The sequence below is a fragment of the Zootermopsis nevadensis genome, unplaced genomic scaffold, assembly GCF_977971745.1.
Source record: "Zootermopsis nevadensis isolate Lab colony 2312 unplaced genomic scaffold, Znev_1.0 Znev_ptg000004l, whole genome shotgun sequence".
Lineage (NCBI taxonomy): Eukaryota > Metazoa > Arthropoda > Insecta > Blattodea > Termopsidae > Zootermopsis > Zootermopsis nevadensis.
In genome coordinates, this window is record NW_028259136.1 from 6,651,845 (window position 1) to 6,664,025 (window position 12,181).

The 12,181-nt window shown below is 37.4% G+C and overlaps 2 protein-coding genes and 1 non-coding gene across 5 annotated transcripts in view; 1 reads left to right on the forward strand and 2 right to left on the reverse strand.

Annotated features, from left to right (window-relative positions):
- The window catches only part of LOC110828757 (uncharacterized), a 161,582-nt gene that overhangs the window by 58,183 nt on the left and 91,218 nt on the right, over positions 1-12,181 (reverse strand). The gene's annotated exons all lie outside the window — the stretch shown is intronic.
- The window catches only part of LOC110828765 (uncharacterized), a 101,043-nt gene that overhangs the window by 29,707 nt on the left and 59,155 nt on the right, over positions 1-12,181 (forward strand). The gene's annotated exons all lie outside the window — the stretch shown is intronic.
- On the reverse strand, positions 6,285-6,356 carry TRNAP-AGG (transfer RNA proline (anticodon AGG)). Its single transcript has one exon. It is a non-coding gene; the product is annotated as a tRNA-Pro (tRNA).

Genomic DNA, 12,181 nt, shown 5'->3' on the forward strand with positions numbered 1-12,181 from the left:
AACAGCACGAACGTAGGATTTGCTATTTTCTTGGTTGATGTGCGCCGACGTTTCAGAAGTACATGCTGACCTATGAAACGTCGGAAAACTTCCACCAGACTACACGGCGCTTTACCCAGCAGACAGAACTTTTCATTCTCTGCAATTCATCGGGCAGTTTCACAGACAGAAACACATAAATGGTCACGACTTCTCCATTACGCGTTCATTTTGTGTACTGCTTGCATACAGGAGGGCAGACGGACACGGAGCTCAGACATTCTAACAGCATCCGACTGAAATCGTCTTGGACCACGATGTACGTATTCCGTTCTTTACGAAAAGTCGTCATAAGATTGACGTATTACATTATATCGTAGGGCAGTGGAAACACCGAAGTCTGCAATCCGTTGGGCCGAGAACATTTGTTCGTCGATCTGGAAACACTACTTCTGACATGAAGCCATACATCTCAAATCTTCAGAGTATAAATCCCACATCCCAACATCTGCAGTGGTAAGAGGCTGTTTCCGGATTGGCAAAAGAGAAATAAATTACTTTTCAGAACTGACACTGATGGAAACATCGATGGATCTGAGAGGAACATCTAGATTTTCCAGACAGTGAAATCCAATTTCCCCTCCCTCTCCTGCTCAGGCCGGATTCAAAGAGAGCCACAGTGCAGGCCATGGAATGACATTTTTGAATACGACGTTCCCAGTATGTAGCTTACAGCAGAGACATCTATGTTGTGATATAGGAAATAAACAGCTCAGGAAAAAGGAAGGCGAAAAATTGCTTTCCACATCACATGCAAATAATTTCAGCGTCTGACGGACGCGACTTCGAACTAGACTTATGAGCAATAGCAGTGGTGCGTTACGGAGGTTAAACTGCGCTGTTTACAAAGGGATTTACACTTTGATAAACCGGATTCGTAAATACCATGTCAGGCGTATTCAAATCATCGTATCGTTTAAACAAAAGGAAAACAGACTCATTTTAATTTGTATCTTATATGCGTCATGTTTGTGTTTGATTAAATATATTTATTTTGTACATTATTTTTAAATTATATATATTTTAAATTTTTAAATTGATAAAAACCTGAAGACGACGGTATTACCCGTCGAAACATGTCGTTTTAATAAAAAGCGCTAAAAAATATAATGTAAAATCGTATTTACGATTAAGAGCGCTAATATAATATTTTACACAATAAAATGTTTTAATATTATATAATTTTTTACAACACCAATAAACATCAAACGTTTGTGTATAGACTGTACAAAATAAATATATTTAGACTCATTTTAATGTTACTAACGAAGCTAAGAAATTTGCACCGCGGATTAAATTTACACTAACCCTTTGAAGACGAAGCTCGTCTAAATATAATTTAAGAATCAGTCCGTACCGCAAAGAAAACACAACACTTCGCCATTACATAGATCAAAGGTTAATCGCCGTTTATAGTGAGAACCATACGAAACACATGAATGGGACATGCAGATGCCACTGGGACTCCACCGCTCACTTCTAGCCAGAGGGAAAGGTGGATAAATGTAGCTGTTAATTTCTTTGCCCTGTGTCTATAAGACCCTGTATAATACAGGAAAATGAGCTGAAGTGTGCTAGAATGTTAATGAGCGTCATCATTATTTTAACTTTTCCTAATTTTTAAGAACGCACTCTTCATAAAGCTGCTCAGCAAATCACCCATTCAGAAACCACGTCGGCGAAAAACGTGTGCAACGGATGTACAAACAACGCAGGCAGAGCTTTCAGCGCAGTTCAGAAGCTAATTTGTAAGCGTAAGAGATTTCCTCCGCACTGTCTTCATCAAGTTCTGACATCCTTCTAAAAATTTCTGTGAATCCAATTAGTCTCTAATGCTTTCTCCAGGCAGCTAGAAATATTTCTCTCTGTCCTCATTACTTTCAACTTTCACTTCTAATTTTTTGTTGTAGTGTATAGCTTTATCTTCTCGAGTCATGCTTAAACCATCGCAGTTCCTTTCTATTAATATTTCTTCACCGGAAACCCTTCACTCTTGACACCTCTGTAATGAGAATATTCCTCTGAAAATTATTAACATGACTTTACAACCTCAAGATTCACGGCTTAATAAAAGCATAGACTTTGAATATCTTTTTGGAACACCGTATTTATTCCTCTGCTGTGCAAGGATTTTGTGATATTATAATAACATGGCATTCCGATCAACTCCCACTCTCGAAGTCAAGAGTTTAATTAAACAAATGCAGTTCGATATATATCTAACGATAAGCCCGCAACTAAACCCATATCCAGTCAACAAACACACGCGCATTGCATTTACACAATGACCTCTACAATTACATATCATGAGCATTCGGCGATCGATACCTACGCCACCATCGAAATGTCGATGGGTTAACTTCCGCTTACGTTGTGCATAATTACATTGGCAGGGGGTCATCCTATAATAACATCTTCTAATCTATGCCTAAAATGTTATCACTCATCTCACTGACGATAAAGAACCATAACAACTAACATATAGTAATTGTTTAATTTTAACCGTCTAATCACAACAAAATATTTTATTAAATATTAAAATATCATTACTACAATTAACATTTAATATTTAAAATATTAAAATATCATTACTACAATTAACATTTAATATTTAAAATATTAAAATATCATTACTACAATTAACATTTAATATTTAAAATATTAAAATATCATTACTACAATTAACATTTAATATTTAAAATATTAAAATATCATTACTACAATTAACATTTAATATTTAAAATATTAAAATATCATTACTACAATTAACATTTAATATTTAAAATATTAAAATATCATTACTACAATTAACATTTAATATTTAAATATTTAAATATTTTAAATATTAAATGTTAATTGTAGTAATGATATTTTAATATTTTAATATTTAATAAAATATTTTATTGTGATTAGAATAATATTAAAATATTAAAATATCATTACTATAATTAACATTTAATATTTAAAATATTTAAAATATTAAATGTTAATTGTAGTAATGATATTTTAATATTTAATAAAATATTTTATTGTGATTAGACGGTTAAAATTAAACAATTATAATCATCACAATATGACGCAACATTATCATAACATATAGTATTTAAATAACGCTTAAGTAGGTCTGAAAGCGAGCATGAAGTTCCTTCTTCTCAGCCATCTTAATTATAAGCCTGTGTTACGTCATAGAATTCGTTCCTGTGAATACCGGGAATATAAATATTATAGGCCTGGAACATAAATACATATAAAACTATACAAGAACAAATATTTTGTAGATAAAAACAGCCAGAGTGTAGAATTTTATCTGACGTTACGAAGTGTAAAATTATACAGGCGAAAAATCACAGATGTAATAATCAACTCTTGCCCCTGCCGGGAATCGAACTTGGTTGCCCATCCCATAGTTTAGTTACAGCAAGTACTGATATTATGTTGTGTAAGTGTGGTGGCTGGGTTCACAAACAAGAAATCTAGTTACGCAGAACGGTTGGAAAATTAAGTTTAAAATAGAACTAGTTTCCGTGGTAGACAAACCGCCTTCAGGTCGTCATGGCAACTTGAGAGAGATTGGCAAAACTGTCACGCCTTAAGACCACACACGCGTGTGTGGTCTTAAGGCGTCAGTAAATTTGGGTCCTGTGGCTACGTCAATCGAAGGTTTACACTGTAACAGTTTAAAGTGGGTTATGAATGAAGGAATCTAAAGCAATCCGTCAAAGGAGATATTTAAAAAAATGAACTAGAAATATTTTTAAAAATACTTTAAAATTAAATTGAAAAACAAAACACTTTGTCATTGGTTCTGAATTTTTCGAATACCACTCAACTGGAGAGTAAATGAAATAAGGTAATAGATCGCCTGCAAAATACTGTTTAGACTACATTACATACTTCAGTGTCGGTGAAGTTGACGCACATCTACGGCGTTCCTACTTCCTATCAATTCAGTGATTAATGAAGTATCATTTATCCACGATGTAATTACTTTCATTTTATGAAAGATAATTACATAAATCGAAGGAAGAGTTTTACAAATCGTCCACAATAACTTATAGATATTTGGTTCAACGCCCATTCTAAATATCGATCACAGACAGCATTTTCTTCCTCAGTGACTCCAGGCGCAAACCTTCACATAATCCACGAAATAAGTTCACAAACAAGTCACCGACGTTATACAAACAACAGGGTATGATTATTTATTTTAATCCGTCTTATCACAATATTTAAAATTTCTTATAATTAAGATAATAAAATATCATTGATGTTCAATATCGATTGATCGATTTACATTTTGGAACATCTTTTACACAACATGTTTCAGTTTTTATAAAACCATCATCAGGTGTATTTGAGTTTTAAGTTCGTAAATAATTTACACCTAATGATGGTTTTATAAAAACTGAAACATGTTGTGTAAAAGATGTTCCAAAATGTAAATCGATCAATCGATATGGAACATCAATGATATTTTATTATCTTAATTATAAGAAATTTTAAATATTGTGATAAGACGGATTAAAATAAATAATTGTTAGAATATTCACAATATGACGCAATTACACTATCTTATAACAGGGTATGAGTCAAACAGATTTAAAAAAAAAACAATGAATCCTTCTCGGCTACGAGCCGTGTCAGGTGGTTTAATGGAGAAACCCCTGAGGACGAACACGAAGATGGTTCTCGAGACATTGAGTGTTTTCTCCTTTAAACCACCTGACACAACTCGTAGCCCGAGAAGATTTCATAATACTTTTAAATTGAAAAATAATCTGCACGGGTTTTAAATTAATCTAAAATTTCACGAAGAAAATTTCTTATTGATAAATTGATAATCGCTCGGGTAACCAAGAAATTGTCCACCTTTTATTAATGGTTAGTACCTTTCTCACAACAGACTGATTATCGAGCTTACAATATCTAGCCAATGAAGACAGTTTCTTAGAAACGTTAGCGTCTCCCGACGAGTGCACACGGCGCCAACATCATCATAATTAACAAACACAATTTTTAAGACTGAAAGTCTGTACATTATGTACATTTTTTCATTACCGAAGGACGCTGTACAAAACACGTTGTGTGGGATGCGCTACCAACATGCCCCGAACAAATTTTCCTCCGACGTAGTAAATCCTTTAAACACGGCCGCCATTTTTTATCATTCTTTAAACTACAAAATGAGTGTTCAAATCGCCCTTCTAAGTATTTACTGGATCCATTTAGTAATGTTGGTCACACTGTCTCATGTGATACGTGTCGTTATTCTTAAACGTAAACACATAATGGGTAAGTTGCGTGCCTTTGCTATATAAACCCACAAAGCCAGAATACATTATGATATATTTATGGTTGCAATGCGGAATAAGGAGGGATGAAGAAGGAGAAGGGATGAGGAAGGAGGAATAGGGGAGAAAAATGCAGGTGCCGAATGCGTTACTAAATGTGGATCGAGGGGGGGAGGGAGGTAATTTCACCCTCCAAGCTTGCATATTAAGATAAAACTGAGGCTTTAAGACACGAAACATTAAGCAGGTTTACACGTGTGATTTATAAACCGCCAACTGAATTAAACAGAAACCTTAGATTTACGTGGTTTGATATTGCTTCAGAAATTTGCATTTTATCATTTTATGATTTTAAATTAGATCGGCGTCGTGAGGCGAATAAACGAAATGGCGAAGGCGCTGAGCGTTAAAGGTCGTTCCTCAAACCGTGGTCAGCGAGCTGACATGAGACGAGACAGGTTCTACATCACGATATGTGAGGTAAAAATAAAACATGCAGGTGTTGGTTAGTCTTCTGGGTTGTTACGACGCGCGGTGGATTCGTCAGGAGGAAGTAGGCTCCTTACGAAACGCAGGCATCAACCCAGAAGATCAACACTGACGTGGGAAATCCTCTGTAATAGGTCAGGACTGTCTGGGGTTTATTTAACGACGCTGTCAGTAGCAAAGACTAAACAGTGTTATAACGATTAATAACAGTTAAACTGACACACTGACTAAACTGACAACATTGTATAAGCAACTGACAGTCACTCAGCAGATCTACAACCAATTCTGTTCTTACGGAAATCGAAAATCCATTGATCGTTATCTCAACAGCTCATAAGTATCATTTTAGTAGTATCTGCCCTAGGACACCAAAATACATTCTTTCCAACACGCATGCGCAGAATCTTAAAGTAACTGTTCATTATCGCCTCAAATGAAATGAATAAAAAAGACAAAAAAAAAACTGGGCTCGTCCGGGATTTGAACCCGGGACCTCTCGCACCCTAAGCGAGAATCATACCCCTAGACCAACGAGCCACACGAGTACAAGACGTTTCTCTCCGTAAACAGTTGACAGCAACTCCAACATTGACCTACATCTCATTTTAATAACGAGTTTCACTACATCAGCAGGTTACGGGTTGCGGGGATCCGGGGCGGGGACGAAACCAGCTGTCAAACATGTTGACGCCGGCCTTGTAGGTAGAAACGCCCTTTGGACCTTCGTTTCGGAAACATACTGCCTTCGGCTTCAGAGTCCTTCTTGAGAAGCTGACAGTTGGCGCAGTTAGTAAAGAAACTCCCAGCATTTTATGTAACCCGTGTGTTCATTATCGTGTTCACAAGAGCCACCAACAGTCCCTACCCCTAGCCAGATTAATCCAATCCATACCCTCCATACACATTTCCCTACGATTTATAACTATCCTACCATCTACACCTAGGTCTCCTGAGTGGTTTTCTCCCTAGAGGCTTTACAATCAATACATTGTATTTTCAACTCCCCTATGCATAATGAGGAGCTCAGTAATTAATATTATTCTAACTAACTAACTAGATGGCTTACCGAACCCGAAGGTTCATCACCGCATTAACCAAAGCCCTCCACCGGACCCTGTCCTGGGCCAACAAAATCCAGTCTCCACCTGAGATTATCCTCCCATCTACGTCTAGGTCTCCCCAGCGGTCTCTTCCCCTCAGGCTTCCCAACCAATACCCGGTGCACACCTGTAGCCCCATCCATGCGCGCTACATGCCCAGCCCATCTCATTCTTCTCGACTTAATCACCCTGACAATACTGAGGGAGCAGTACAGATTTTTAAGCTCATCATTATGCAGTTTTCTCCATGCCCCATCGTCTTCCCTCTTAGGCCCAAATATCCTCCTCAACACCCTGTTCTCAAACACCTGCAATCTGTGTTCCTCCCTCTGAGTGAGAGACCATGTTTCGCACCCATACAAAACAACAGGCAAGATTATTGTTTTGTATACTTTAATTTTCAGGTTCTTAGAAATCAGAATAGGATGATTAAAGAAAATAGGATAAGATAGGCGGGCCATGTAGCGCGCAGTTTTCTGCATCCTCCTGCCACTTCATCCCTTAAAAATCCTCGATCTATGTTCTTTCCTTAACGTGAGAGACAAAGCTTCACATCCATACTTGGTATTATCCACGTTTACTTCTAAACCAACTTCCTTCTTAGAATATAACAGAGCTTGTGTGTTTTTGAGATTTGAGGTGAGTATGAAGATGGCTGTATTCTGGTTTGTTGCGCCATGTTCACCGACGTTTCAGAGATTCGTGCTGCCTCCACCATCAATACGTCCTGATAGAGGCAGCAATTAACTCTGAAACGTCAGTAAACTTGGACCAGACTACACGTCGCAACAAACCAGAATAAAGCCAAATTCTGGAATTTTCTTTGCGAGATTTACGTTCTCACACAATAAATTACCGTCATCATAGACCAGAAGCTGACACATTCAGTTCCAGTCACTCTTTGTTTCCTGGGACTTTCCCGATGGTGCACTCCAATGCAAAATTCATAGATTCCACATTAACTAATTCGGATTGGTAAGTATGCAAAGTCCGTACTACGACCATATCAATTAGGTGTATTGACCCAATTCTGTTTGCCATCATGAACGGATGTCTCTAATACTTCAGCATCAGTCGGTAAATCCTCTGAAAAATGTGTTGCAATCCCACCCACCCCCCGTGCCAATAAACCAGTCAGATTTCACTCGATTTAACACTCACTCCCTCTCTTTTTCCCCATTTTCAGACGTCCATACACACAAAGCGGGGACGCCATGTCTCAGTGTTCTGAATCTTCCCATAACGTCAAAACTGTACAAGTATTTACATTCTTATTTAAATAGGCCCGTCAATTACAACTGACACTTTTACGTAAGTTCTAAACGAATTAATTAGTAGGTGGATTGAACTGGCTCAGGATCGTGTCCAGTGGCATCGACGTGGTTCAGGAGGAACTTAAATAGCAATAAGAAAATTTGTCGATTGAGTTGCATCGAATTTGATTTGTGTATTTTATTAAAATTAAATTATTTTGTTATTCCGTCAAATCACAATGTATTTAAAATAAGATAATTAAAATAATTAAAATATCATTCTTTGTTCTATATCGAATAATCGATTTACAATTGGAACAGCAATTGTAAATCGATTATTCGATATGGAACAAAGAATGATATTTTAATGATTTTAATTATCTTATTTTAAATACATTGTGATTTGACGGAATAACCAAATAATTTAATTTTAATTCAATAAATCACAATATGACGCAACTACACTATTTTATTTTGTGTATTTTAATTCCAGTTTACAATTTATGTGACCGAAAATCCACAAATAGCTTTGCCATAAGGGATGTTATTTTCGGGAATTTTTTGATTCGCTGCTTGGGAACGGAATGAGTGGTCTGAGAGACAAGCAGTCACGTGGCGGTCGCATTGGTTTTATAGGCAAGACATTAACAGTTTTGCACATGGCATGCAAATGTAAATGTCACCATCTGTGACCCAGGAAATTCCGATATGACGGCGAGGTAGGTGGTGGTGGTGAGAGTTAATGTCTGTACGTAATTAAAAGGTCGATTGAATGGGAATGCACATGGAATCAATTGGCGTAAATCGACACTGCTAGTGGCACGTTCGATCATTTTACAGTATAAACTGTGTTTATTTAATATTTTCCACAGCGAAAACGATACAAAATAAATCATGATTTTCATCATAAACATGTGTGCCGATATTAAATACACCATTCTCTATGGTGGTTATCTGTGGTCAGTGTTTGGATGCCAAGTAATTCCTGTCTAAGAGGAGAATTGACTCGATCTTGAAGCCGTGACTTCATGCTGAATGCTGTCCTAAAAACATTTCCCCTTACTAAGAAATATTAACAGTGCTAAAACATCCTTTACGATATTTGATGGTAAAGGTGTGTTGCCAGTGACCTGACTTGTACCATAAGTTCAAGAACTTAACAAACTCACCAAACTAATTATTTGGTACATGACACACACAGGTCCGCTATTGGAGACTATCGTGAGCCAGTTCCACCCACTCATCCTAACAAACCAAATTCCCTAAGATCAAACGTTATGTTCTTATTCTTCCAAACGAAGGCTTTTCTAAATGTTTCCCCTTGAAAATTTCGTGTGCATTCCCTGTCCCTCCAATCCATAGCAGACTCCTAGGTTTCGATAGATTATCAATACAAGGTGTCCCGTGTAATAACCAAGCACGTATCTTGTGGCGCCACACCCATCCATTTGTGTCTGCGTGTGTCATATCCTTTGAACCATGAAACTTGCTACGAACACCGCGTCAGTGGAAGCCACCCCAACCAACAAAACGGATTTATCGACCATTAAGCCAGACACCGCACATAGTTACGACCGCCCTATGGAAGGATAAGCCAAGTCTTTATGAAGGACAGAAGAAATAACAAATAATGGAGTCTTTGCAAACAATAAATAACTTTTATGTTTATCGCCTGCAACACAAGCAAGTAGCTTCGATTCAACGTTCATAACCACCCTGTAAGCCATCGGATTCTCATAGCGGAGGCCCCGCGTTCGTGACCACGTAAGTCGTCATGAGATTTGTGGCGTACAAAGTGACAGACACTGAGACAGGCTCCTATCCGAGTCCTTCGGATTTTCGCCTGTCAGTATCACCCCCGCCTCTAAATCATGTTCACTCATAAGATACAAACATATTAGTGACCTGTGATACTACAACGAATGAAGAAACAATATAAAGGACAAGAACATCATAAGAAGAATGAAGACTAAAAATCATTAAAAATCAGTAAAAAATCAGTAATTCAGTGAAAAGTTTAAATACATAACACCTGATGATGGCTATATATAGCCGAAACATGTCGTGTATGTTCCACTTGTAAATCGAGTACTCGATAGGGAACGTAAAATGATATTTTAATCTTTTAATAATATTATATTGTGATTGACGGCTAATTTTAATATATTTTTAATGTTCACTCATACATGAAATGGGTCGACGCATCGACCACAGTCAACAAACTGAGCGTTACCATTGTGAAATGGACTACAAACTAACAGCGGAGTTTATTAATTTATTTAGTAACATAAGATGGTAATGATGGTCTAACGTAAATCGAATATTTCGATAAAGAACATCATTTAATATTTTAAATATTTTAAATGTTAATTATTGTAATATTTTAATATTTAATAAGAATTATTGTGATTAGACGGACAAGATTTAAAATATATATTTAGTAACAGTTTATTGAATGGTTATGAGCGTCCAATGACGGGACCTCCAACGAATAATGAAATGGAAGGGATGTGAATCGGACCGGATTAATTTAAGGCATTTTCATGGAGGATACACGGAAAGAAATGAGAAACCACAGTCAGGATAGCAGGTCCGCGAGCCGAGATTTGAACTCGGGACATCGCAAAAACGAATCAGGAGCGTTATCACACAACCGCAACGTTACGCACGGAACGTAACACGTGATTCGAAGTATAAAGCATGACACTTCGTTAAGAAAGAGAAAAACACAAATGAGAGAGTCTGAGTCTTCTAACTTGTCGCAAGCTGCTGTAACACTCTTCATTAATTAATGGGCCTGATGATGGAGGCAGTAATCACCTCTGAAACGCCAGCCAATAGACTACACGGTGCAATATCCGATAAGACAGCAATTTTTAAATAGATGTTGAGTTTTGGCCGATGCAACAGAACGAGAATGTACGACATCTGCATTTATTCTTTCGCCAAATAGTGCCACAGACTCCAACAGCCTCAAGTGAGTAACGTCATCTGTACGGTTCAGAACCTCGACAATTGCATTCTTGAGGTTGTGATGTGTACTTAAAACATTTTAACTGAGCTGTTCCCATACAAGTTTTCGCAGCGAATCATGATAATGACTCTGATGGGCCTAATGAAATTAACTGTGCTACGAACATGAAGTGTCTTTTCTCTTACACAGCTAATTAACCCATTAGTCGTCTAATGGTTGGCATGGAGACCGTAGCTAATTATTATACTTCTCATGTAATGTCAGTGCTCCCTGTCGCAAGTATATGGAACCTGTGTCACAGACAGATGGAGGTAGGCACCAGATCCAAATTTGTCATCTCCATGGCGTTTAAATGAGCGGAGGTTTGGGACAAATTATACGTTGTCATTTAATCTTCACTTAAATCCCTTTCGTAACTAGAAACTTTATAAAGGACTCTTAGACTGACGTCACCTTGAACACCAAAGACTTTAATCAAGTAGCAAGCTTTAATTTGTCCCAGAGATGATTAATTAGCACCGACAATGCAGACAGAACGTATGACAGTCTGGAAAATACTACACTTCGCATACATAACGCAATTCACCCATCTCATGTTTCATGTCAAAGAAATAATGAGGTAGGATTTGAGGTTTTCACGGCGGTGTCTTCTGGGTTGTAGATCCGTGTAATTCGGTAGAAGTTTACCAACGTTACAGAGGCCGTTGGTGCTTCCATCATCCGGGGGATGCTACAACCCAGAAGACGGTCATCTTCAAATAATGAAGCTGGCCACACCAGTGGATAATTTTTCACAACTCCCGACACAGGTTACAATTCGCACAACTTAAAAAATTAACAGCAAAGACAAAACTTCCCAGTAGTGCCTTAACCCTTTCATGCCCAAACCCAAACCAAATTTACAATTCTTTGTAAACATTCAAACACTCGAAAACACTATTATTTTTCTTGTTTTCCTCTCGACATCGCGTGTGAGAAAAGTTTGCTATCTCTTCAACTTACATTCTTTCAACAAGAGTTTACTCAGCGCTTCTG